This window comes from Carettochelys insculpta, chromosome 1, assembly GCF_033958435.1.
Source record: "Carettochelys insculpta isolate YL-2023 chromosome 1, ASM3395843v1, whole genome shotgun sequence".
In the NCBI taxonomy this organism is placed as follows: Eukaryota; Metazoa; Chordata; order Testudines; family Carettochelyidae; genus Carettochelys; species Carettochelys insculpta.
Genome location: NC_134137.1, coordinates 344,568,090 through 344,593,310, shown reverse-complemented (window position 1 = coordinate 344,593,310; position 25,221 = coordinate 344,568,090).

The following is a 25,221-nucleotide window of genomic DNA, read 5'->3' as shown; positions in this document are numbered from 1 at the left end:
ACAATGTGTAGAGTGGGAGAGGTGGAAACCATTAGACCAAACAGTATTCCCTGTATATAATGGAAACCACTTTCAGGAAAGGGGTACTTCAACATCTCCACACCCCAAGTTCAAGCATTGATGCTCATAAGAGCAGGCATAATCTGACTTTGCATATTGTTATACCATAGCAGTTTGAAGTTCACATGCATCAAAACTGCTCACAGAAATGCTAAGTGATCGGGATGGTTTCCTTTTCTATTACATCTTGGAAACAAAAAAAGAAGAAATCACTTCTACCCATTGTAGCCAACCAGGCTCAGGTTCCCCAGGGACGAGGCTGCACCCAGAAGGCGAGTGCTATATTTGGTTTAATGAAAGCGCGACACCCACGGCGGGAGCCCCGAGGACGCCACAGTCACCCGTGGAGGAAAACCCGACGCATCAGAGCTTCGCTCGGGGAGAGGCTCTGTAACAGGCCTCCTAACACTAGCTGATAAAGCTGAGCTCATTAACATAAGATTGACTAAAATTGCCTATGCATTTCTTATCACTATCTCTTGTGGCCTACTGCCACCGTAGCCTTGAAATCTTGGCAAGCGCTGCTTGTTCTGCAGCTGTTCCCATGGCAGTTTGCAGCTTTCACCTTGCACAGACTGGTCTGTTTAGATTCTCCCGAGGATTCACAGAGGGGTCGATCTGCTCTCATAAGACGGTTACAAACTCTTCTCGCACCCTACACCCATTTACATGCTGGTTAAAAGCAAAATAACTAGAGCAAGGGAGTAAGAAGCAGATGTGTCCATTGGAGGGATACATTTTGATAATTGTTGCAGAAACTATTTGTCAGATTTTACAATAGAACTTTCAGTAAAACTGAGGAATAATCAATTTACTCAATTTTGCCAGATTCCCTGGGGATTTCACCTAAACTGGGTTAGGATTTCAGGCTTAAGTTTTCATAGTGACCCTCTCAATCTTCTTCCTGTTTGATAGCAGTGAAGGAATTAATGAAGGCCACTTCTACACATGCACAATATTCCAGAAGACTGGCTCCTTCTTCTGGAAGATCCATGGAGTGTCTACACATGTAAATACTCTTCCAGAAGGAATCCAGAAGAAAGTGCCACATCTTCTGGTTTCCTTACTCCGCTATGGAACCACGAAGAGCTCCCTCTTCCAGAAGAATCTTCTGGAAGAAGACATGTGTAGACACTAACAGACTGCTTCTTCTGGAAGCAACATCCGCCATGGTGGTGGTCAACTGGAGAGTGGAGATGCTCTGGGTGGCCCCCGTGGGGCTCTATGGGCTCTGGGTCTTGTGGCTTTTAAAGCTGCTAGCATCCGTAGACCCTGTGACAGGAAGCTGAGGGTGTGAAAGGTGGCAGCATGTGCCAGCCACACTCCCCCAAGTCCCTGCATCTCTCACTGGCCATGAGCCTGAGAGATGGCCAGCAGGCCAGCACCACCCACGGGAGCCCCGAGAGCCACATGAGGAGAGCCAGGACCATGAGTGGGCTCCCAAATGGAGAGGTCCCTCATGTAGACACATAGCTCCAGGACCTCCTGGGGCTCTGGCGTGATGAGGATGTCCTCTGCGACACCAGTGGGCACCAGAGGAATGCTCCTGCTTTTGTGCATCTTACACAGGGCCTGATGCCCATGGCCTCCCCTTCCAGACCCCCAATCAGGTCTGATGCAAGGTGAAGGAGCTGCAGCTGCAGCAGGGGTACATGTGTGCCTGAGACAGTGCCTGCAGGTCTGGCTGTGTTCCAGCTGGCTGCCCCTTCTACCAGGAGCTGTGAAACCTCCTGGCTGCTGCTGATGTCTCTCCTCCCTGGGTCACCATTGAGACACCCACACCTGAGCCCCGATGCACCAGAGGGGGAAGATGGCCCTGGCACCACTGACATCCCATCCAGCAGGGAGTCCTCCGATGGCTAGCTCGTCATCGAGCTGCCCTCTGCCACCAGCAGCCAGGCCCCCTCCAGTCAGGCATCACCAGACCTGTTCAAGTCTACCTCAGGTAAGCGTGCACCACGGCAAATTCCCGGGGGAGTGGGGGGGTGAGGCACACCTGGGCCCTAGTGTGATGCCCACACCCCAGAGAGTCCATCCCTGCCTGGATCCTGGGACCCAGTCATGCCTGCTGGTGACATACAGTTCCCTCCCCCATGGAGAGCCCCTGGGTATGCCTAGAGCCCCTCTGGAAGCACAGCTGCACCTAGCCCATCTGCCCCCTGGGCAGAAACCCACAATGGCTGAACCCCCAGGTTTCCAGCCCATTTTGGGGGAAGCCACTATGGACAGTGTCTCCACCCTGGCACCATGCCCCAGGGGCAAGTGTGGTGAGTGTGCAGAGGGCCCACATGGTGGCATCTGCTGGGACACGGGTGTCCCGTGGGTCCAGGGTGGGGGTAACCACCCAGGAGGCTGGGGTCATGGGACCCAGGGTCCAGATGCAGTACTGACTCCCCCTCTCCCCACCACCCTCTGTCTTACAGAGGAACCATCCAAGGGGCAGGAGAGCCAGCTGAAAAGCCCAGGGCCCACCAGCCCCATCCAGGCCACCAGCTGGGCCCAGACCAGCCTCATCCCCCATAGCACAGTGGCCAAAGGTCCATCAGACCAGACACTGGTGCTGCAAGGATGAGGCCATGGCCTACACAGCTGCCCTCTGCCACCAGAACACACTGGAAGAGAGGTGGCTGGCCCTCGACGAGGCTGAACTGAACTGGTTGTGGGACATGGCAGAGGAGGTGGTGGGGATGCTCTGTACCATGTGCGGGGCCCTAGCCAACAAGCTCCCAGCTACTCCCCTGCTGCCCCTGAGGCCTCTGCTGCCTCCCTGAGACCCCTGCCACCCCCCAAGGCTCCCCCACTGTTCCCACCTGCCCCCAGCCCATGACCCTGAGGCTCTGGCTGCCTTACTGCCCCCAGGCCTGCTCACAGCCACCCTGAGGGACCTTGTGGCCACCTTTATCCTTGTGGCCTGGCTCATGGCCACAGGGAGCCCCATGGAGGGTCTCCCGAGCCACAACACATACCCACTGTTCTCCCTGCTGAGGTGGGCCTGTGGCAGACTGGTCATGCCTCCCAGCCCTCCTGGCCCCATCAGTGCCTTGCAGGTGACTGTGTACCCAGGGTGGGAGGGGCACCTGCGGGTGATGGGGCTTGCGGGCTTCACCCCTTCCCTCAACTAGGGCCCCCACCATCCCTGTCCCAGGCCCTGTTCCAATTCATATGCCCCTGGTCCCTGACACCCATGTATATAATTAGGCAGTTTTGGGTTCATAGAAGTTTGTTTTATTGTTTCCTACCAACTATTTACAGTAAGGTTTTCTATTGTTCTAAGTTTACCATTATATATATATATATATATATATATATACCAGTATATATACACACATACACACACACACACACATTTAGCACCCCCCATGTCTTTGATTATTGTAGGGGAGAGCAGGGGAGGCTTGGGGGTTAGTAGTCCCCCTGGGTGAATACCTCCCAGAGCGCCTCCTGGATGTGGACCCCATCACAATTGAGCCAGCTGTCAGGAGTCGCAGCAGGCTTCTGGTACCAGGGGGCTGACTCCACCATCCAGCCCTGGGGCAGGGTCCCCTCATGTGCCTCAGTGAGGTTGTGGAGGGTGCAGCAGGTGGCCATGACCTGTGGGACATTCTCCACTCCCACATCAAGGTGCATGAGGAAACATCTGAACTGTGCTTCAGATAGCCAAATGTTTGCTTGACCCGGTACCGGGTCCATGTGAGTTGGGCATCGAAGAGCTCCTGGGATGGTGTGAGGTGGCCCGTGTATTGGCACATCAACCAGTGCTGGAGGGGGTGGGCTGGGTCGCCCATAAGGCAGAGGGGAATGATAACCTCCCTGATGACATGATCCCGCCAGGGCATGAATGTTCCAGCCTCTGTCCTGTGAAACAGGAAGGAGTTCCGCAAGATGCATATGTCATGCTCCCTGCGTGGCCAACCCGTGCAAATGTCAATGAGCCTGCCCGGGTGTACACCACTGCCTGGAGCATGATTGAGTGGTACCCTTTACAGCTGACATAGCAGCCACTGCTGTGGTGCAGGGCCCTGATGGGGATATGCTTCCTGTTGATTGTCCTGAAGCACTGGGGGAACCCAAGCTCTGCAAAGCCCTTGATGAGTGCATCCAGGTCCCTGATGTGCACCAGCTGCCACACCAGCACATCACTGATGTCTCTCACATCCTTCAGGGGTACAAGAGCAGGCACACTTGTGGGCATGTGCAGGGGTGTCCCTGTCCCCTTCTCCATCATCCCCCTCCCCCCATGGGCCCTCCACCCCTGCTGGGTCACCCCTCTGGCAGTGGGCATGTGGTATCCCCCCTAGGCTACACCTGCCCACTTCCTGGCCGGCCCCCTGCCCCTCCAGCTCCAGGTGGTCCTCCGTGCCTGCCAGCCCCTTCCCATCCCCTGGCCAGGGTGGGGCCCAGGGCAGGTCTTACATCTAGTATGACAGCCCCAAGGGTGGAAGTGTCCACTCCAAACTGCTGCCTGATGGACTGGTGGCTATCTGGGGTGGACAGTTTCCATATAGCAATGGCCACATGCATCAGACACCAATGGGCTCTGAGCCCACGGTTATTGATGATGATTATGATGATGATGTGCTTCTTGACAGAGACAGCCAGCCTCATTGTCGTGTCCCAGCATCAGATGAAGGGGCCAAGCCAGCTGCAGATCTCCAAGAAGGTCTCCTTCATCTGGAGATTCTCCAGCCAGTGGTCATTGTCTCACTCCCCCATGATGACCCAGTCCCACCAGTCCATGCTGGTTGTGTGGCTCCAGATGTGCTGAACAACCTGAAGGGAGCCTGGCAGAGGCAGTGTGGGGTTGGTACCCATGGGCTATGGTTCTCCGTTGCCACAGGAAGGTGGCCAGGAGGCCAAGGAGGGTGGCCAGAAGGACAGCCAGCCTGCAGGTCAGGGCGAGCCCTCTGGCCGGTGGCTGCTGGGTGTCCATGCCTGCTGGTTGGGCCACACAGAACAGGGACCTGGGTCTGCCTTGCTGCAAGCAGCTCATCAGGCCTCAGCAGTTTGTGCAGGGAGGGGCTGTTTGGGTGGGGCCCTTTAAAGGGCTACATAGCTGGTGGCCCAGGAATGGGTCTCTGGCCATGCAGCCCATCTAAGTCATTTCCTTCCCTGGTTTTCCAGAACAGCACCAGTGCATGTGCAGACATGCTCTTCTGGAATAAGGCACCGCTCTTTCAGGCCATGTTTAACGTGTAGACATGATCTTCTGGAAGATGATCCTCCAGAATCTGTCTTCTGAAGGATCATCTTCTGGAAGATGGTACATGTGTAGAAGCGGATGAAACGAGTACTAAATACATCAAGACTATGTCTAGATTACAGGGAGATGTCGACAGAAGATTTGTCAGGAGATATTTTCCATGAAAATATCTATTAAGAGATTGTAGCCAAACTACCAAGCAGATCACAAGAGCGATACGCTTTGTGGACAGAGAGCAGCCAGACTGCACAGCTGCTCTATCAGTAAAAAAACAGCTAACTGGAAACACAGCTGACAGTGGCGCCTGGTGTCCAGGAAGCCCTGTCTGGCAATGTCCAAACTGTCATTCTGATGACAGCTGTCTATCAACAGAGGAGTTATGCCTCATGGGACATGGGATATGGCTGGTGACTAAAGTGCTGCTTTATGTTAATTTACTGTCAACAGAACACTTTGAGAATCTGGGTGCTCCCTGGGTTTTGTCAATAAAATGTCGTCGACAAAACCCTCTAGTGTAGACATAGTCCAAGGAGGACACATCTTGGCAGTCATGCAGAGAGTCACCTCACTGTTATTATCAAACATCTGGTAATTCATGGTGACTTCATGCATATAAAACTACTGATATTCTTGGAAACCTTCTCCTTAATAGATATATATCGCTTTCATAAGCATCTATAAACTTTGGAAAGTAATAAGGGATGATTGTTATGGCATTTGTTTCCTGTCAGGGAATCAACAGAGAAGAATGGTTATGGAGTGAGAAGAATGGTTATGGAGTGAGAAGGACACAACTGAGAGATATTGTCCTAAAGAATTGTTAGTCCTATCAACTATAAATAAGCATACCCTCACGCATAAATGAGCTAATTTGAGACTGTATCGACATGACATCAGAACACGTATTTCTTTCTCAAAGAGATTTCCTTTGTCTGAAACTCTATACAATGACACCAGCAAAGAACTTATTTGGGGAATTAAAATGATTCATCCCTCTAGCTACAATGAAGGGAAGACACAGAGCCATTTTTTTAAAATCATTTACAATGAAGGGTGGAAATGTATCTATTTCTTTCTCTATTCTGTACCATTCGGAAGTAATCTTTAATGACCTTTTATTAAATTCTTGAGTCATTAATTCAGACATGCAACACTTTTGAACCATTCCCTTTTGGCCATCGGACACCACCTCTAAATGTGCCTGATTTAAAGGGACATTTCTCATGTTAGCTCCTAAGTTACATATGTTCTCAACAAATTTGTTCGCCTTTCACTTGTACTGCTGAAAAATGTTTATGAGAGAAATTAATAATTATAGAACTGAGGTTACAGAGGTATGTAAACTGAAAGGATGAATCCTACATGCTTTTAACTTTGTTGCTTGAATAACTCTTCAGGTCTGTCTTTTTAGGTTTTAACCACAAATTACATACCACATTTGGCCTTGCCAGGTCTTTTTGCAGCTTGTTACTATAACATGTAACCTACATTATCTCAGCAGGACACATATCTGTTCTTTATAAATTCTTTCGAAATTAGAATATGCAAATGATGTGCCAAATATGCAAAGGTATAGCTCATTTGCATTTTTGATTTACCTCACTTTCATACCTATTTCGAAAGAGGAATGCAAGTGTAGAGGCACCCTATGATACCTAGTGAGATCAGCATACCTTTAATAGCCCCAGAACCTTGCCCTTCCCTTTTTAAAGTAGTTGAGTTATTCCTCCTCTCACTCAGCGTACATCCTCACTGCGATTGTAAATGTGGCTGCAGAACTTGTAGACATACCAGAGCTAGCATTGATGTAGCTAGCTTAAAGAGCAATAGCAGTGAAGCTGTAGAGACACAGGCAGTCGACAAAAGACAAACATGGACAAAAGAATAGTAACATAGAGGGAGCCGTGCTAGTCTATATACTATCAAAACAAAAAAGCAGTCCAGTAACACTTTAAAGACTAACAAAATAATTTATTAGGAGATGAGCTGTTGTAGGACAGACCCATTTCTTCAGACCATAGCCATACCAGAACAGACTCAGTATTTAAGGCACAGAGAACCAAAATAGTAATCAAGGTTGACAAATCAGAAAAATTATTACCAAGGTGAGCAAATCAGAGAGCAGAGAGAGGGGGAATGTACTTGTGTCAGTACCTGCCAACCCACATTATATTAACACGCTATATTTACTATAACACATTAACACAACATGAGTTGGCAGATACTGGTACAGATACATTTCCTCTCAGGAGTGTCCTCTTTGTTATATGATAACCCTAATGGACAGTAAAACCTCTTAGGAATATGTAAGAGCTGTTAGCCCACGCAGGAAGAAAACTAGCACAGCAGCAGAGGTGTCAGAGGGAGAATTTTGCCCCATATGAGGACAATTCATGATGTAGTTGACTTACAGAGGATTGCTCCTGCGTGCAGCTAAGAACGTGCTTTAAAATTTTGGGTCAGAGCCTGTCATTTATGTTTCATTATACTTAGCAGTATGAAAAATCAGAATCAGGCCCCAATATAGTAGTAGTAGTAGCAGGCGTCCTTCAGTCTGTATAGACTATGGATCGCGCCCTTTAAAGTTTCAACCCCTGATAATAAATGAGACTTTATTAGGATAGAAAGAATGACTCAGTCTGTCTGTGATTCACTACAGAGCTTCTTCCTCTAACTTTACCCTGTTTTATCTGATTGGTTTTCAGCTACAGTTGAACGAAACTAACTTATCATTGCAATGGCAAAATCATCTCCTAAAATAATGTGTTTGACAAGCAACCCCTACAATAGGTACTATGCAGGAGGTATGAAATAGTTATAAACATGCTAAGCAAACATTTCAATTCCCATTTTAATGCTCATTATAGTCACCACAGTGGGTCTGATTCTGATTACATTCTGAAGTCAGGAGCAACTCCCAAGAAGTCAGCAGAGTCTCACCAGTCCAAAACCCAGGCAAGTAAGATTACCATCTAGCCCACTAAATCCATTTCATTTAGAAGTACGATAATAATTATAAATGAGTTATAATGAGATCTCTTTGCCAGAGAATTCTCTCTCCAGGCTTTCTTGGCATGCAGAAAGGGTTGTTTCCATTTTTATTATGCCAAGTCAAAGAGATATCATTTTCTAGTTTAATAAACAAAGCTAAGTTGTAATAGGTTGTTTTATTGTTATTCTAAAAGAAGTAATGGCTCTTTCTACTGCCTGGACAGCTTTAGAATGGTTCATGAGACATCTCATCTGCGTATAAACTGGCCTCTTACATGATGCAGCTATTGTTTGAAAAAAGCAGGAATATACAAAATGAATGTTTGATAGAGAAGTGGAAGCATAAAATCCTCTATCTTTTTAGTTATTGATTGTATTAAGAATCCTTTCCTGCTTGATGTTTCTATTTATTCAATATTAAGTGAGATTTCATTTCATAAACACTTTGCCTAAATGTGGATATTAGGATTTTAATGCACAGTAATTATTTCAAGTGGAAGTCCCCCTCCCCTGCACACACATATAGGTTTCTGTGATATCTACAAAATTTGCCGTTAAATAAAATCCAAAAATTTCTTCTGTTACATTACGTTATTGAAAGAAATAGGGGCCCGGCTGAAGTGATGATCACTTTCAGGAGCTGATGCATCAGTATGTCCACCAGTAATAGTATACCATTAACACAAAACAGCACAGTAAGGGGATGCTTTCCAAATATACAGGTTTCACATGTGTATACATAGTATGAGACAAAAGCCACTAAAATGAACATTGCAAAAACACTAGCTCTGAAAACCATTAGATAGCCTTTGCAACTTCAACCTTCACTAAAGATGGTGTGACTTGCCATACCCCATCTCAATGTGAGAAGTCTAACGAGCTCCTCTGAACTCACCTGGTAGCAAATAGGTATGCCTTCTGGAGGAGTCATACTTTAAAAAGGAGAACTTATCACAGAAAAGGGTGGCAGGCAGAAGGAAAGCTGCTATGAATCAGAAGCAGCCTTCTCTTAGTGAAGAGTGGCTGAAAGAAAAACAACTGACATGCCTCTTCTGCTCACAAGCACTGTACAGACCCAAGACAAGCTGATAACTGTGGAGTAATGGGCAAAGTTACAGCCTAATATATGGTCTTGCTGTGCCATACTGCCATATATGAACCAGACATTTACATGGAAACTCAGACTGATTGTCCCTTTCAGTATGAAACCTCCAAACCATACAACCCCTGTAGAGAACCCAGAAAGGCTGAAGGAATTTCCCAAGTGGGGAAACAACTATGAAAGGGGAAAGACTCTGAAACTCCCTGGGCGCTTCTACACACTTCTGCTACTAAATGGCCTGAAATATGCTAGTGAGGCACAGATGCAAATTCCCCATGCCTCATTAGCATAAGGCCAAGTGGTTTGGAGTCCGGAAGACGTTCTTCCGGACTCCAAAACAACGTGTAGAAGTGTGGCCCCCAGCAGGGTCTTCCAGAAGGAAGTCCTTCTTCCAGAGGCCCCTTCTTCCCAAAAATTTTCAGGAAGAAGGGGCCTCTGGAAGGAGGACTTCCTTCCGGAAGACCCTACCACGGGCCGCGCTTCTACACATTGTTTTGGAGTCCAGAAGAATGTTTTCTGGACTCCAAATCACGTGAGCTTGTGCTAATGAGGTGTGGGGAATTTGCATCCATGCCTCATTAGCATATTTTGGGCCATTTATTAGCATGCCACTTTTGGAGAAAGTGGCATGTGTAGAAATGGTCCCTGAAGCTGCGTCTACACGTGCACGCTACTTCGAAGTAGCGGCACCAACTTCGAAATAGTGCCCGTCGCGTCTACACGCGTCGGGCGCTATTTCGAAGTTAACTTCGACGTTAGGCGGCGAGACGTCGAAGTTGCTAACCTCATGAGGAGATAGGAATAGCGCCCTACTTCGACGTTCAACGTCGAAGTAGGGACCGTGTAGACGATCCGCGTCCCGCAACGTCGAAATTGCTGGGTCCTCCATGGCGGCCATCAGCTGGGGGGTTGAGAGATGCTCTCTCTCCAGCTCCTGCGGGGCTCTATGGTCACCGTGGGCAGCAGCCCTTAGCCCAGGGCTTCTGGCTGCTTCTGCGGCAGCTGGGGATCTATGCTGCAGGCACAGGGTCTGCAACCAGTTGTCAGCTCTGTGGATCTTGTGTTGTTTAGTGCAACTGTGTCTGGGAGGGGCCCTTTAAGGGAGCGGCTTGCTGTTGAGTCCGCCCTGTGACCCTGTCTGCAGCTGTGCCTGGCATCCCTATTTCGATGTGTGCTACTTTGACGTGTAGACGTTCCCTCGCTGCGCCTATTTCGATGTTGGGCTGAGCAACGTCGAAGTTGAACATCGACGTTGCCGGCCCTGGAGGACGTGTAGACGTTATTCATCGAAATAGACTATTTCGATGTTGGCTGCACGTGTAGACGTAGCCTGAGTGTGACTGTGGAGAAAGGCCCAGCCTATCTCAAAAAGCAAAAAAGAGAAAGATATCTAGCCTTCTCATACACTTCAAATACAAGGCTATCTCTGAGGCTGTGGCTACACTAGCCCCCACCTTTCAAAAGGGGTATGCTAATGAGCCCTCATTGTGCACTCAATTTGATAAAGTCATTCTTTTGCCAATATTTCCTATGTTACTCTTATCACCACTATTCTTCCCCTTAATGTACATTCTCCCACTCCCTGCTATTCCTGTCTCTATTGCTATAGCCAGTCTTACATGATTTTTTTCCCTCTTAATGTTAAAAATCATTCATCAATGAAGATTACATGAGCATCTCCCAACGGTCTCCCCTATGTCCCTAGTTTAAAAATCTTTTCCTTTGTTATGACAACTCCATCTGACAAGTCTAATTCCCTCTTCATTCAGGTGGAGTCCATTCCTTGAGAACTATCCTCTCACCATGCATGCATCCCAATGATCAAACATCCCAAAACTGCCCCTGTAACACCATGGTCTGAGTCATCTGTTAATCATAATGAACATAATTAGGAGATATTAAATGGCTCTGATGTAGGTTTGTGTGACTTTGGGCAATCTGGGTGCAAGGAACATGGAAGCAGCAATCTGAGAAATGTGTGCTTTACAGAACATTTACATGGAAGGGAAAGAGTTTCAAGGTGTTTCTATGAAAATCAATAGTTCGGTTGTTTGCAAGATCTTCTGGGTAGCAGATAAACAAGTGGTGTTTCACCTATTGTAAACAACATGTTGTTGTAAAGTCACAGCTTATGTTATAACCCAGTGTAAGAATTGTGGAATATCACCAATGCTTGAAATTATTGTGGGGATTGAGGGCAGCCATCATCACTGTGTCAGCTGTGGATCACACAGGGCTCCCCTCTGCAGAGCCCTGTGAAGCAAAAGTAAGGAGAGGGTATTTGTTGAACCAGCTGGGGGACTGCCTGCCTTGCAGCCATAAATCTATTTTGACTAGCTCTTTGTCCTACTGTATGAAGAAAGAGCTAAAGCCCAGGCCAATGCTGTGGTCTGTAATTATTCTGTGAGAATCCAGCCTGGCGGATACTGAGATTCTTGTGACTAGGCTCAGAGATGAAATCATGGAGTTTTGTCTAGAGCCAAATTCACAGAGCAGCAGGAAAGCTGTCAGAAAGGGGTGGCTGGTGGAGAGCAGTGGGCAAGCAGCCAGCAAGGTGTGGACAGTGAGAGTGGCAGGCATTTAATAGGTGATCCTGCCCTGGTGTGGCAAGAGTCTCCATGCTGATGTACCTGTGAACTCTAGGTTGGTACATACCAGACTGTTGAGAGTGAACAGTTCAGGTGGAGGTATACTATTGTAGCCAGACAGAGTCTCCCCCTTACAAGCCAGCTTGCTCGTTGCCCCCACCCCCCTACTGAGGAGCACACAGGGCACGGAAATGGCTGCTGACAGCACAGTCTTTGATGCCCTCATTGAGGCCCAGATATGCTGGCTTATCGTGACCCTGAGAAGCAGAAAGTACAGCTAGAAGGCTAACAGGCCAGACTGTCAACATGAGAGGGGGGGGGAACCCTCAAGAAATCACCCCAGCTGGCATTAATCAATATGATGCACACACAATCACCCAGAAGGGGATGTGCCCCGCCCGCACAAAAGAATGTCCTGTACTCCTAAATTGTTTATCTCTTGTCTTACAAGTGCAAACTAAGTAGAAATGCCCTTGTAACAAACTGGAGTCACAAAGACAAACCAGTATGATCTGGCACCATAGATAAGAAAGAGAATACATAACCCAAAAGGGGTATAAAAGATGGGTCCAGCAGAACTCTAACTTTGAGTGCATTCAACCAACTACCTGCTGGTCAGGTCAGGTGATTGCCTCCCGAGGTCCACAACTGGGGACGCCCAACCTCGTATTCGTCTTTCCGTCGGAATTGAGTGACCGATCCGGCTTGGCTACGCTGGTATCGAGGAGATGCAGAGAGGGTAAGATACACCCATGCTAGGTCTCTGACTTTTTTTTGTGCACAGCTAAAGAATTAGAGCTCTGTAACTAGTATCAAGATATCATTGTGTTAGATGGTAACAGATATCTTTGTATTGGATTGTAACGTAACTTGTTAACACCTGTACTTTGCTAGCATATAAGAAGTAAACAATAGCCTTTTGTAACCGCACGCTTATAACTGTAGCTTTAATAAACTTGTAACTAGTTAAGATCCAAGCCTAACTATTTTGTTAACCCTTTTGTCACTGCAACACAGCCGGCACAACAAAAGAACTTTAACCGTTTGGTTACTACAGCCTGGCCGTGGGTGAGTGTGCTAGGAGCTGCCTGCTCTAACAGTAAAAAACTGGGTTGCTTAGGACCCAGGGGAGTACCTCACCGCACATTACCTGGCCACCGGCTAACAGAATTGGCGCAGCGAGCAGGGTTGTGACACAGGCTGTACCACAGTGACAAAATGAAACCAGTCATGATAAACAACATGGATTTCCCCAACATAGAGAAGGAATTCACCCAGGAAGGATGGCGTGACCCTAAGCGGGACGAGGAAATGTTGGAAAAGAACTGGGGACAATCAGAGGAATCACGGTTGCAGCTCTGTAAGCAGAGAACTGCTTGTAAACTAAAAGAGACAAAGGAATATTGGAGTAGTTTTGTATCTGGCTGTGAGATACAGCTCCTTGGACAAAAGCCCAGGTTATAAGACCTTGAAGAAACTGCCCAACTCTGAAAGCTTTAGTTCAAGTTCTTAACTCTTTGTGGTACAAAGTGTAGTTATGTAAACATTTATGTTGTGGTGTATGTGTATGTGTCATGGAGTTTTGTTCACATTAATTGTTTTGCTAACACGTGTTTGTGTCATGTCATGGAGTTTTGTTCAATGTTGTCTGTCTTTCTGTCTGTCTGTTTGTCCTGCTGGTGCATCCATAAGGAGGGGACGCCTTCCGATATGGACACCTTTCAATATAGGTACAAAAGATCTGAATCCCTTTAGTAATACTTAAAATGGTAATATCCAATAAAATGTCACTCTGGAAAATAAGCATGTGATTTGAGGTAAAGAGTAAGTGAGTAAGTCCTTAACTCTAAAGGGTCTGGAGAAAATTCAGAGTGAGTAACTTGCAGAGTTTAGAAAGAACTAAGCATATTTGTAAATGGAGTATTCCAATATGTAACCTGCCACCCCAAAGGGGGTAGAAAAGTATTCTTTTGTCTTTCAGAAACACAGAGAAAAGCTGATAGTTACTGAAGAACAACCTAAACATCATGAATCTCCTTTTAAAATGAAGAATGTGGTTTTGTATTTTATGTTTGTGCCTATCTTATTAACAGCCTGACTCATGTAAGCGAAGCAGGGGGATGATTACTGCTGTTCAAGCAAATTGGTTTGCTTCCAAATTATCCTAAGTAGCCCAAACAACTGTCTGGCTTGCCCTGTCTGCCAAGCCCATGACGTGGGCAAACCTGTAAAGACAGTTCTGGCAACTAGATCTCTGCCTTTAGGACTGTTCCTGCAGTTACAAATGAACTTCATTCAGCTACCCAAATGTAAATCTTTTAAAATGTGCTGGTTATTGTTTGTTTGTTCTCGGGATGGGTAGAGGAATGTCCATGCTGGAAAGCTAATACCGCACAGAACTCCACCTTAATTAAGGAATCCCTATGGAAGGTGGGAATGCCTAGTGAGTACCACCATGCCACCCAGTAACCCCTAAGTATAGGACATGTGTCAGCACACCAAAAGAATAACACCCCGGCTGCACAGCTAAATAACCTGGCAGATGCAGCAGCCCAGATCTCTGCCACCCAAGCAGATTGGGAACATTTGTATCTATGGCTGCATGAGACTCTGGGGCACACAGGGAGTGATGAGCTGGTACGGCAAGCACATATCAGGGGGTGGCCTATCACTCACCAACAGGCCAGAGACCTGTTGCGAGCCTGTACTATCTGTGCTAAAACCTGAAAACACATAGCTGAAGGACAACGATTTGCCAGACTAAGAGATGGGAAAACACTATGGGCAACCTGGCAGGTTGATTACATTGGCCCACTTCCTACTACCAGGCAAAGGTGTAAGTACCTCCTGACTGGAATGGAAGTTGTTTCAGGAATTGGTTTTGCATACCCTGCCCCATTGGCAACAGGACTGTTCACAATTATGGGACTAAACCGCTTAACAGCAATTGTCCCAGCACCTTGAGAAATCCAGTCTGACAACAGCTCACACTTTAAAAACAAAGTAGTACAAGAGTGGGCTACTAAGCATGGAATTGAGTGGACTTACCACCGCCCATACCGACCCCCGTCCAATGGCATGGTCGAGCGCTGGAATGGGCTGTTAAAAAGCCACTTGAAGCCCACGGATGGCACTTGGAAAAACAGGCTGAATAAGGTGGTGCAGCAACTAAACAACGAACAAACCCCTATGGGCAGTCCAATCAGCAGAGGATTCTTCCCTACAGGAAAAAATTCCTCAAACTTTGGTTGCGCCACTCAAGGACTCCAAATCTAATCCTGGAGATACTGTTGTAATTAAACACCCTAGCCTGTGAACACAGACTCATGTACTGCACTCATACAAAGGTGGGGGTGTAGACTGCTTTAGACTCTAAAAGGGAACCAATAACCATTACCGAGGCTTGGATCACATCCAAGACCGGCTGACCTTGTGTTTTCTCTCCAGAAAAGAAGGAACCACCTGGAATATACACCTCCCTGGGAGGAAGCAAGGCAACGGCCACCTGTAACATCAGTACACACCAAAGAACTTTAATGTACATAATATATGCATGCTGCTAGATGCCATATTAATACTAATAGACTCTTAGTAATTGCTATAGGCCTAGTTGTGTTGTAGCTACCTTCAACCCAGATGACAGCATGGCACCTCAACTCCTCATCATCTTCCTGACTGCCTCGCTGACCTCTGCTACACCTAAGCATCCCCTCAGGAATGCCATCCAGTCCATCATCTCCACCGCTGGTGCCACGGATTGCTGGATGTGTACCCTGCTGAACTCCTCTACCACATTGGGAATTAAGTTTGTCCCTCTGAACCTGAATGATTGGTGGGACAAGAGCAACATCTTCTGGTGGGGACCAGTCTGTTTTGATGACAGCGACATCCACTCCTACCTTCGCCACAGCCCCTGGGGTTCATGCTGTGATAGGGTGAACTCCTACTTGGATAAGGAATCTGGAAGTTCTGGTTCTGGTTTTGTTATTGTACCCCATAACGGGATGAGGCTTGCTGGGATTTGAGTCCCTGACAACCTTGTCGTTCCGGGTGCTGGGAGGGTGGAACTGATTGTCTTGCTTGTAATTCCTTGGAGTGGAAGCCATCGCGTGCGAGGAAGCTCCAAGGTTAAGCTGGGCCCTTCTGTCCCGTCCTCCTAGCCAAGTTGGTGTGGGTAGAGGTAACCGGTTTGAACTTTCGCGGAACTGAGTGTCTTGCTTGTAATTCCTCGGAGTGGAAGCCATCGCGTGCGAGGAAGCTCCAAAGTTAAGCTGGGCCCTTTTGTCCTGTCCTCCCACCCACGCTGGTGTGGGTAGAGGTAACTGGTTTGAATTCTCTGGATTAGACCATAATTCCCATCTGCCTTCCTGTGTAATTGTTCTCTGTCTGAGTGTCAGCAAGCGATGGGTTGGTCTCAAAGTATGTAGTCCTGGCCCAACAAGGAGGATTTTGTGCTATAATTAACCAATCTTACTGCTTTTAGGTAAACACTCAGAACAGATTAAACAGGATGTATCTGCCATCAAAGATGCAGTTAAAATCTTACATGCTGTAACTATCTCATGGTTAAAATGGTTAGCTCAACAATTAGAATTTTCTCTTACTCCATTCCTGCATTCTATTATAACCACTATTTTGATTGTTCTTATCATAGTAGTTGTGTTTTGCATAACACTGTGCATCGTTAGGAGACTAATTGATGTGGCTATCTCCTCCACGCAAATCCGATACATGGAGCTGACAAGTGATCCTAGCCAGTTCCGCGATAGCCCACATACTGATCGGATCATTGGGCACTTTTAGACTTCCCCCAAGGAGGGCAAAAGGTGCTGGCATCACCGCCACCTTGCGTTCTGGGATGTAGTGTGGTGCATCAGGGGGTGGAATGTAGCCAGACAGAGTCTCCCCCTTACAAGCCAGCTTGCTCGTTGCCCCCACCCCCCTACTGAGGAGCACACAGGGCACGGAAATGGCTGCTGACAGCACAGTCTTTGATGCCCTCATTGAGGCCCAGATATGCTGGCTTATCGTGACCCTGAGAAGCAGAAAGTACAGCTAGAAGGCTAACAGGCCAGACTGTCAACATGAGGGGGGGGGGAACCCTCAAGAAATCACCCCAGCTGGCATTAATCAATATGATGCACACACAATCACCCAGAAGGGGATGTGCCCCGCCCGCACAAAAGAATGTCCTGTACTCCTAAATTGTTTATCTCTTGTCTTACAAGTGCAAACTAAGTAGAAATGCCCTTGTAACAAACTGGAGTCACAAAGACAAACCAGTATGATCTGGCACCATAGATAAGAAAGAGAATACATAACCCAAAAGGGGTATAAAAGATGGGTCCAGCAGAACTCTAACTTTGAGTGCATTCAACCAACTACCTGCTGGTCGGGTCAGGTGATTGCCTCCCGAGGTCCACAACTGGGGACGCCCAACCTCGTATTCGTCTTTCCGTCGGAATTGAGTGACCGATCCGGCTTGGCTACGCTGGTATCGAGGAGATGCAGAGAGGGTAAGATACACCCATGCTAGGTCTCTGACTTTTTTTTGTGCACAGCTAAAGAATTAGAGCTCTGTAACTAGTATCAAGATATCATTGTGTTAGATGGTAACAGATATCTTTGTATTGGATTGTAACGTAACTTGTTAACACCTGTACTTTGCTAGCATATAAGAAGTAAACAATAGCCTTTTGTAACCGCACGCTTATAACTGTAGCTTTAATAAACTTGTAACTAGTTAAGATCCAAGCCTAACTATTTTGTTAACCCTTTTGTCACTGCAACACAGCCGGCACAACAAAAGAACTTTAACCGTTTGGTTACTACAGCCTGGCCGTGGGTGAGTGTGCTAGGAGCTGCCTGCTCTAACAGTAAAAAACTGGGTTGCTTAGGACCCAGGGGAGTACCTCACCGCACATTACCTGGCCACCGGCTAACAACTATATAAGTGGGGATGAGCATACAAAGAGCTCTATGCAAAGGACTTGACTCAGCAGACTCTGGGGACAGTGCCTTGCTTAATGGGGTTTCCTTTTCCTTTGTTTAGGACTACCTCATACGTCACCATGTAAATTATTAGACAGGCTGTTTCTAGCTCATACTCTGTGGTTGAGAGAGGGGAAAACTGCCTTGCAGACCAGCAAGTGGGGTGAGATTGTCCCAAGGTACTGGGTGGGGGCTCAAGACACTTTGGTTCCATTGATGACAGAGGCTACGTCTACACGTGCAGCCAACATCGAAATAGTCTATTTCGATGAATAACGTCTACACGTCCTCCAGGGCCGGCAACGTCGATGTTCAACTTCGACGTTGCTCAGCCCAACATCGAAATAGGCGCAGCGAGGGAACGTCTACACGTCAAAGTAGCACACATCGAAATAGGGATGCCAGGCACAGCTGCAGACAGGGTCACAGGGCGGACTCAACAGCCAGCCGCTCCCTTAAAGGGCCCCTCCCAGACACAGTTGCACTAAACAACACAAGATACACAGAGCTGACAACTGGTTGCAGACCCTGTGCCTGCAGCATAGATCCCCAGCTGCCGCAGAAGCAGCCAGAAGCCCTGGGCTAAGGGCTGCTGCCCACGGTGACCATAGAGCCCCGCAGGGGCTGGAGAGAGAGCATCTCTCAACCCCCCAGCTGATGGCCGCCATGGAGGACCCAGCAATTTCGACGTTGCGGGACGCGGATCGTCTACACGGTCCCTACTTCGACGTTGAACGTCGAAGTAGGGCGCTATTCCTATCTCCTCATGAGGTTAGCGACTTCGACGTCTAGCCGCCTAATGTCGAAGTTAACTTCGAAATAGCGCCCGACGTGTGTAGACGCGACGGGCGCTATTTCGAAGTTGGTGCCGCTACTTTGAAGTAGCGTGCACGTGTAGACGCAGCTTTGGTGTCCTCTAGTTCTTATATTACGGGAACAAGTAAATAACTTTTCTGTATTTACTTTCTCCACACCATTCATGATTTTATATACCTCTGTCATATCGCCCCTCAGTGTCCTCTTTTCTAGACTGAAAAGTCCCAGTATCTCTAGCCTCTCCTCATATGGGACCCATTTCAAACCCTTAATCATTTTAGTTGCGCCCTTTTCTGAACCTTTTCTAATGCCGATATATCTTTTTTGAGGTGAGGAGACCACATCTGCATGCAGTACTCAAGATGTGGGCATACCATAGTTTTATATAGGGGAAGTAAGATATTCTTTGTCTTATTTTCTATCCCTTTTTTAATAATTCCTAACATCCTATTTGCTTTACTGACTGCCGCTGCACACTGCATGGATGTTTTTAGAGAACTATCCACTATAATTCCTAGATTCCTTTCCCGATCTGTTGCAGCTAAATTTGCCCCCATCATATTGCATGTATAATTGAGGTTATTTTTCCCAACGTACATTACCTTACAGTTACCCACATTAAATTTCATTTGCCATTTTGCTGCCCAATCACTGTTTGCTGAGATCTTTTTGAAGTTCCTCACAGTGTGCTTTGGTTTTGACTATCCTGAACAGTTTGGTGTCATCTGCAAACTTTGCCACCACCCTGCTTACCCCTTTCTCTAGATCATTGATGAATAAGTTGAACAAGATTGGTCCCAGGACTGACCCTTGGGGAACGCCACTAGTTATCACGTTCCATTGTGAAAATTTACCATTTATTCCTACCCTATGTTTCCTGTCTTTTAACCAGCTCCCAATCCATGAAAGGATCTTTCCTCCTACCCCATGACCACCTAATTTGCATAAGAGCCTTTGGTGAGAGACCGTGTTAAAGGCTTTCTGGAAATCTAAGTATACTATGTCTACTGGACCCCCCCTGTCTGCATGCTTGTTAACCTCTTCAAAGAACTCTATAAATTAGTAAGACACGACTTCCCTCTACAGAAACCATGTTGACTTTTGTTCAACAAATCATGTTCTTCTAGGTGTCTGACAATTTTATTCTTTACTATTGTTTCTACTAATTTCCCAGTACTGACATTAGACTTACCAGTCTGTAATTGCTAGGGTCTCCATTAGAGCCCTTTTTAAATATTGGTGTTCTATTAGCTGTCTTCCAATCATTGGATACCAAAGCTGATTTAAAGGATAGGTTACAAACCACCTTTAATAGTTCCGCAATTTCACATTTGCATTCTTTCAGAACCCTTGGGTGAATACCATCTGGTCCCGGAGACTTGTGACTGTTTAGCTTATCAATTAGTTCCAAAACCTCCTCTAATGACACTTCAATCTGGGACAGTTCCTCAGATTTGTCACCTGTAAAGGACAGATCAGATTTGGGAATCCCTCTAACATCCTCAGCCGTGAAGACTGAAGCAAAGAAATCATTTAGTTTTTCCACAATGGAGTTATCTTCCTTGATTGCTCCTCTTAGCTGTGTCTACACGTGCATGCTACTTCGAAGTAGCGGCACTAACTTCGAAATAGCGCCCATCGCGGCTACACGCGTCGGGCGCTATTTCGAAGTTAACTTCGACGTTAGGCAGCGAGACGTCGAAGTCGCTAACCTCATGAGGGGATCGGAATAGCGCCCTACTTCGACGTTCAACGTCGAAGTAGGGACCGTGTAGACGATCCGCGTCCCGCAACGTCGAAATTGTGGGGTCCTCCATGGCAGCCATCAGCTGGGGGGTTGAGAGACGCTGCCTCTCCAGCCTGTGCAGGGCTCTATGGTCACCGTGGGCAGCAGCCCTTAGCCCAGGGCTTCTGGCTGCTGCTGCTGCAGCGGGGGATTCATGCTGCATGCACAGGGTCTGCAACTCGTTGTCAGCTCTGTGTATCTTGTGTTGTTTAGTGCAACTGTGTCTGGGAGGGGCCCTTTAAGGGAGCGGCTGGCTGTTGAGTCCGCCCTGTGACCCTGTCTGCAGCTGTGCCTGGCACCCTTATTTCGATGTGTGCTACTTTGGCGTGTAGACGTTCCCTCGCAGCGCCTATTTCGATGTGGTGCCGCGCAACGTCGAAGTTGAACATCAACGTTGCCAGCCCTGGAGGACGTGTAGACGTTATTCATCGAAATAGCCTATTTCGATGTTGCTACATCGAAATAATCTATTTCGATGTTGGCTTCACGTGTAGACGTAGCCTTATGGTGTTTTTTAATTTGGGGTGTACATTTGAGTTGGGCCTCTAATATGGTGTCTTTGAAAAGTTTCCATGAAGCTTGCAGGTATTTTACTTTAGTTACTCTACCTTTTAATTTTTGTTTAACTAACCTCCTCATTTTTGTGTAATTCCCGTTTTTGAAATTAAACACCAGAGTGTTGGACTGTTGCAGTGTTCTTCCCATCACAGGAATATTAAATATTATTATTTTATGGTCACTATTGCCAAGCAGTCCTGCAAGTAAGACTTTGCCGTTTTCATATTTCTTAAAAACTAAGATAATACCTGAGGATTTTAGATAGTACAGTACTACAGCTCATTGAAGAGACAACTTCCGTATCTTGCTCTTATTTGTCTTATTTCTGTTCCATAAAATCATAGAAATGTAAGGCTAAAAGGGATCTCAAGAAGTCATCTGAGCCAGAATCAAGTAAAACTAGACCATTTCTGACAGATTGGACTAAGCTGGTCTTAAAAATCTGCAATGATAGGTATGACTGCATGTTTCATACCAGCAAGCAATGGGGACTTAAATGAATCAGAAGAGCTCTACTGTATAAGGGAAGGAATAAGATGCAATGTCAGAATCCTTTAAATGGAATGCATGCTATGGCTTGGGAAAGAGGGTTTTGTGAGGATAAATAGAGAGCAGCTTCTTTCTGCCTCATATGCCTTCACAACCATAGGTGTTACTATGGAGAAATTACTGCTGACTGCCCAATAGTAAATCCCTTCCCCTTCAGAAAGGAGGTACAGAGGGCAATGGTAGAATCATGCCACTAGTGGCAGCAAGAATCCAAAAAGAACCATGATGATAGATGGAAAAACAACTTAGTACCTCTATAAATTTACATAGTTTCCAATAGGTCATCTGCATTCTCTAGTTTACTGTCCAGAGCCTCCAGACCCGCAGGAATTTCCATATGGGAGTGGTTTTTTTGTAAATGTGGACCATCCCACCCCACAGTGGGTCATGCCCCTCCCTCTCCTTCACACCTAGCTCTCTAGCTGACCCTGACTGCCCTGCAGCTGTAAAAAGCTGTGTCTACACGTGCACGCTACTTCGAAGTAGCGGCACTAACTTCGAAATAGCGCCCGTCGCGGCTACACGCATCGGACGCTATTTCGAAGTTAACTTTGACGTTAGGCGGCGAGACGTAGAAGTCGCTAACCTCATGAGGAGATAGGAATAGCGCCCTACTTCGACGTTCAACGTCGAAGTAGGGACAGTGTAGAAGATCTGCGTCCCGCAACGTCGAAATTGCCGGGTCCTCCATGGCGGCCATCAGCTGGGGGGGTTGAGAGACGTTCTCTCCAGCCCCTCAGCTCACTGGTGGCCGTGTGGAGCGGCCCCTTAAAGGTCCCCTCCCCCTCCCTGACTCTGCAGGAAGCTGAGGCAACGTGCAGGCTGCAGCCTGCACACGCGGCGAGCCTGCACAGCCCTCAGCCACCCAGCCAGCCAGCGGCGATGGCAAGCCAGCAGCCCCCCCAGCGCCCCCAGGGGACCCCCCCCAAGGGGAGCCAGGGCAGCCAGAGGGCCAGCCAGTCTGGGAAGCGGCAGCGGGGCCCCTCTTGGACGGAGGCCGAGCTGCGGGACCTGCTGGGGCTCTGGAGCAAGGAGGAGGTGCTCCAGCTAATGGGGAGCAAGAGGCGGAACGCGGATGCGTTCGCTCAGCTGGCCGACGGCCTGGCTGCCCGGGGTCACCCTGCCCGCACTCCGGACCATGTCCGGAGTAAGGTGAAGGAGCTGAGGCAGGGTTATGCCCGGGCCTGGGATGTGGCCAGCCGATCTGGGGCCGCCCCCGTCACTTGCCCCTTTTACAGGGAGCTCAGGGACATCCTGGGCTCCCGGCACACCTCCTCCCCTCCAGCCACCCTTGACACCTCGGCTGACGAGCCCCAGCAGGCCCTGCAGCCGGAGTCCGCCCCGGAGGCAAGCCCCGCACCCCAGGACCCCCCCCCCAGGCCATCCCCGGGACATCGCGGCAGGAGGAGGAGGAGGAGGAGGAGGGGGGCTCCTCCTCCGCAGAATCCAGCCTGCAGATCCTCCTCCTCCCATCCCGGAGCAGCAGCAGGGCCTCCGACCCCCGGGGATCTCCGGACCGTGGGAGCGGACCCACAGGTAGGTACCCCTCTCTGGTGGACACCCCTGGGCTTGAGGGGCGGGGGTAACAGAGAAGTGTCCAGGGCCCCCCACATGCTCACATGGCCATGGCCCCAAGGACACCAGGGCCATGGCCCTCACAGCACTGCAGCCATCAGCCCCTGCCCCCCACCACCCTGCATGACATTGCCATGCCCCATCCCCGGGGCAGGGGGGAGCGAAACCTCGAGGGGCCCCCGGGCGGAGGGGGTGGGACACCCCGCAGCAACAGCAGTATGTGATGGAGTGGGGGGAGTGCCAAAGGGAGACTCAGGCTACATATGAGCCACAAGAGCCGAAGAGCTCCCAGGGCCAAAGGAGGATCCTGGCGCTACAGCTGGCAGGTGACACCTCTGCCCTGAACAAACAGGAGGGAGGAGCCGAGCTGGCTTGGAATTGGAGGGCGACGGCGGGGGCCACAGGTAGAGGCTAGGGGAAGGGAGAGCTTGTAGGCAGCCAGCCAGAGGAGGGGGAAAGCTGCATCCCAGAGGGGCCCCCCTTGGGGTCTTCTCCCCATGACGGGTTGGAAGGACTGTCTCTTCCGACAGCTGGTGCTGTCACTCCTGCCAGAAACTGGCCATCTGTGGCCTAAGAAAGCTCTCCTGCTCTCAGACCCTGCGGGGTGAAGTGAGAGTCGCTCCCACCAGGGGACGGGGTGCAGGGCAGGGGGACCCCTGAACCCCATCCATCACAGCAGCATGTCCCGGGGACGGGGATGGGGAACCTGCAGCACAGGGCGGGGGGGACAGAGGCCACAGCTCAGGGCCCACACTAACGCCTGTCTCCATTCTTCTTTCCCCCCTCCTCTCCTGTGTCCTGCACCTGCACCATCCGAAGGACCGGAAGAGAGCGCCGGCGAGGCCTCAGTTGTCCCGGAGAGCCCTCCGGGACCATCGCTCCAGGGCAGCCCCTCGGCCGAGGAACGACCGGCCCCGCGGAGGGCTAGACGGCGGACCCCGCGCCTACTACCGGCGACGGCGATGGACCCCCAGCTGCTGGCCATCCTCCGCTGGCAGCTGGAGGTCTCGGAGCAGCACCTCCAGCTGCAGGAGCGGGCGCTGGCCTGGCGCCAGGAGGCATGGGGGGCCTATATGCAGACATTTAACCGGCTTGTCGACTACCTGGCCCCCCATGCCGCGCCGGCCGACCCATCGCTCGCCCTGCCCGCTCCTGCAGCCCCACCACCAGCTGCTCCGGCCGTCGCCGGGCCGTCCGCCGTCGCCCCACCACCCACCCGTGAGGGCCAGAGCGCCGAGGGACCCCTGGAGCCACCTGAGACTCGCCGGCACCGATACCTTCCGGTCCAGCCCGCTCCCACCCAGCCGCGGACCAGACTGCAGGCACGGCGGGGCTCCCAGCCGGGCACGCCCAGTGCTGGGCTATAGGGGCGAGGGGCCCGGGACGTGGCCCCCCCCTTGTTGTATATAGTTGGACTCTTTTGTTTTGGTGCCCCCGTTTGCCCCGTCCCCCCCATGTAAATATTTCTCCCCGTTCTCCTCCCTGGTTTTCTTTTTTGATGGCGCACAGTTGTTTGCTTTGTTGTATTGTTTTATTTGTGCACATATTGCTTTTGTGGAACGTTTGTCCCTACTTTTTGGTTTGTGTTTGACATATATTTTTTGACCAAAAAAAAAAAAGTTTCTGAAAGACAAAAAAAAAGTTTACGTTCAGCCACAAGTTCGTGCTGTCATTTGTCCAGGACAAGTGGGGTGGGGGGGCGGTGGGGTGCTCCATGGTGTGGGCGTTGGGGCAGGAGTGTGGGGGAGGAAGGGGCGGGCAATAGGGGGCCTGGGCAGAGTTCACCCCGCGGCCTGTTGGTCAAAGTGGGCCCGCAGGGCCTCCCGGACCCGGGTCCCCTCGGGGTCCACCTGCCGACTGGGGGCAGCAGGTGGCTGCACGTGTGCCCTGCCGGCCTCCGCGGCCCAGCCCTGCAGAAAGGTCTCCCCCTTGCTCTCCACGAGGTTGTGCAGGGCGCAGCAGGCACCCACAATCTGGGGGATGTTGTTGGGGCCTGCATCCAGGT